Raw genomic sequence first — 4,036 nt, 5'->3', positions numbered from 1 at the left:
TAAGCTTTAAAAATAGAAACACTTCATCGGTACTCTAACCCGCGACCTTCCGACATGTAGCATAGTGCCCCTCTTTGAAACAGTGAAGTTCTTAAATACTGAATCTAAAAGAGCAGTTCTTACTTAACACGTAACATACAACGTGTCTATTACAAAGACGCAGCACCTGTTTCTATTTTCGTGTTACTTTCCGATGTTTTCGGTATCTACAATACTGTGAACGTAGACCCGTTGGTGGGTTACAAACGCTAAATATGCTGCAATCAAAGATACGTTGCTAGGTTTTGGCTATGTAAAAAAAGGCTGCTGCTAGGCAATAACCACAACAGATACGCATACAACAATAGAGTAACCGTGTTTTCTGTGTGGTCCGTCCCGATGCTATATAACAAGGTTAATTTGACTCTGGCTCTGACTTTGGAACTGTGATCACACTAAGAACGTGGTGGATTCAGAGTGGAATTTAACGATGATTGTAGAAAAGCGGTGTAACCGATTCCAGCAAATTATGGATATAATGTCGGCATTAACGGAGGAAGTCGAGAACCCTGCTGACTTTCAGAATGAGGTAAATTCAGTGGGGACAATTCAGATGGAAGGCGGACACACTGTTAACCTTCAAAATGAGATGGCTTCAACGACAACAACTGAGGTCGAAGGCGAACACCCTGCCAACTTTCAGAATGAAATGGCTTCAACGACGATAACCGAGGTCGAAGGCGAGCACCCTGTTAACTTGCAGAATGAGATGGCTTCAACGACGACAACTGAGGTGGAAGGCGGACACGCTGTTAACCTTCGAAATGAAATGGCTTCAACGACGACAACTGAGGTCGAAGGCGAACACACTGCCAACTTTCAGAATGAGATGGCTTCAACGACGATAACCGAGGTCGAAGGCGAGCACCCTGTTAACTTGCAGAATGAGATGGCTTCAACGACGACAACTGAGGTGGAAGGCGGACACACTGTTAACCTTCGAAATGAAATGGCTTCAACGACGACAACTGAGGTCGAAGGCGAACACACTGCCAACTTTCAGAATGAGATGGTTTCAACGACGACAACTGAGATAGAAGGCGGACACACTGTTAACCTTCAAAATGAAATGGCTTCAACGACGACAACTGAGGTCGAAGGCGAGCACCCTGTTAACTTGCAGAATGAGATGGCTTCAACGACGACAACTGAGGTGGAAGGCGGACACACCTTCGAAATGAAATGACTTCAACGACGACAACTGAGGTCGAAGGCGAAAACCCTGTTAACTTTCAGAATGAGGGGGATGCCATGAGGAAAACTGTGGTGGAAGGCGAACATCTTGCTCTCTATCAGAATGAGATGGATTCAGTAAAGATTATGACAGAGAGATTACCTTTGATGCTTACCGAAGAGATAGGCCAACCTGTATCCATAGTTCCCCTGGACAAGTTGCGAAAACCCACGAATAACTTAGTTGAAACTTCCAGTACTACAGGCGAGAAGGAGAAGAAAGTTCCAATGAACAAAGTGCGTGTGGGTCTCGCTCCACCCCCCAATCTGAAAACAGTGAAAGCCAAGGTCGTCACTTGGAACAACAGGTACTACCGGTCTGGTGAAAGTCAAATGAAGATACACAGCCAGACAGGAGACCATAGCAAGATACAGGTCAAAGTGGATTCAGTGAAGGTTATGAAGGAGAGAGTGCCTTTGATGCTTACCAAAGAGACAGCATGCGGTCCTGCATCCATGGAGTCCCGTGTGAAGTTAGACCCACGAAAATCTTTACTGAAGCTTCCAAGACTACAGACGAGAAGAGGAAGGTTCCAGTGAACAGGGTTCGCGGGACTTGCATGCAACCCCCCTATCTTAAAGTAGTGAAACCCAAGATCGACACTTGGAACAAAAATTACCACGGGCCTGGTGAGAGTCAAATTAAAATACACAGCCAGAAGCTGGATTATAGCAAGATACAGGCAAAGGTCAACACCTGGAGGAAGATATAGATTGAAGGGAACGGCGATAATAAAGACAGCGAGAGAATGAAAGCACCTTATGACCGCCAGGCATTAAGGATGACCAAGCGTGGCTTTATTGTTCAATTCAGACAGAATGAAAGTCAACCAACTTTTAGCCCATACAGTGCAGTCACTGGAATAAACGATGCGGTATACAGGATCCAACGGGATCCTCGATCGATGATGATGGTCGCATACCTGAACGGGCTCAAAAATTATCCCGGAACCGCTCGGGACGAGCGGCCTTAAGGAGGGAGCAGAGAGAGGCGTCGGGGAGCAACCACCGTGAGAACCAAGTCACGGGGTGGTACGCTTGTCAGCTATTCGGGACAAGGGAGCAATGTCGCATGTGGACACAAGTCCACATGCTAGGCAACGACAGTAAAACGAACAACTAGACAACGGCCCATAAACAGCAGTAAAAGGTAGGCGATTTGTCTTCGATTCGTACCGAGATGTTATAACCAGGACTGTTAGGAGAAGTTAATCAGTGGTGTGGTGTCGTTTAATGAATGACTAAGTTTGTGAGTTGGTGAGTTCAGTTCAGTTGATGTGAGGTTAGAAGCTGGTAGCTGAGGCCATGGACCGTTCGGGAACCCAAAATAAGGGGAACGTCCGACGTTGGAAGCCGCTACCGATCAACAGCTAATGAAGACCGTGAAGGGTAAAATTATGTCTATGTGATAGTGACTTTTAAAATGTAGTCACGCGTTGTTTATGAATTCAATAAATATCATAAGCAAACAAAAACCTGTCTGTAGTCACACTGCAGCACGTGAGTGTACATTGAGCCAAATGGCAGGATTATAAGATGAATGATAAACTGGGAAGAATTTGGAACGAATCGGCCGAGTCATAATTGAGGAACCTTCCCTGCATTTGCCTGCAGACACTGAAATAATCTCGAGAAAGTCACGGTAACCAGTGTCCCAATTGAGATTACATTACATTATTTTCCCCTGAACCCAAACATAGTCAAAATCACTGTAGAATGTGGAATATGTAATGTAAATAAAGAAACCCATGTTCATTTCAACTGAAGTTTTCACATAAGTAAACCCAAGGAAATACAGTGGTTACACATGAGACTGTTCAGAAATACATCCGCATATCAATACTGTCAACTTATGCTACTTACACAACCTATAAATGGATGAGTCACTTTTTACACAAGTATTCATGAAGTGTGTGTTTAAGCATCATTTGAGTGCTATTTTATATGGTTCTTTTGCATTAGTAAGACTTTTGAGATCAGAAGGCAGATTATTGAAAATGTTGATCACAGGAAAATATACACGTATGCTTTTCTGAAAGCATGTAAAGTTAGACGGTTTATGGAGAAAGTGCTTTTATCTTATGTTAACACTGTGTACATCTGCAATGGTCTAAATATGTTATTTGTAATGAAGTTTATTAAAGAAAATATATATTCATAAGGAAGTGTTAAGATCTCCAGTCTCTTAAATAGATCTCAACAAGAATGGCTGGATTTGACAGCCGTCATGATTGTAACAATTTTCTTTTGTAATATAAACACCTTTTTGCTGTCAGATGAATTCCCCAGGAAAATTATTCCATACTTCACTTAGCTTTGGAACCAGCTGATCTATATCATTTTTGCAGTTTAAATGATTATCAATTTCTAAGCCGAGGAAATTTTTCTTTATTACCCCTTCTATATATTGTAACGTGTTTACGTTACCGAAGACGCCGTAGAGATGGTTAATTGGGTTTATTTAACAATCTACAAATAACGGCTACAATTAATTATCACACAGTTGCGGGGTTTCACACTTTATAACCCTAATCGCATTAATCTGTTAACACTGTTGCGGGGTTTCACGATTTATAACCCTATGCGCAAATCAGTTCACTCTGTCTTCAGTAGTCTACACGTTGACAGTAGGGGAGCTAGGTATCACTGTATCACACGCTCCCAATTACACAATTACACAATTACACACACGTCCGGATCTTCTTTCCGCGACGGCTGCTATACTCCAACTGTAGTCCGCTGGCTGGAGAACTGTTGATAACAC

Source organism: Cryptotermes secundus, unplaced genomic scaffold (genome assembly GCF_002891405.2).
Source record: "Cryptotermes secundus unplaced genomic scaffold, Csec_1.0 scaffold1247, whole genome shotgun sequence".
NCBI classification, from domain to species: Eukaryota; Metazoa; Arthropoda; class Insecta; order Blattodea; family Kalotermitidae; genus Cryptotermes; species Cryptotermes secundus.
This window is presented reverse-complemented; position numbering follows the sequence as displayed.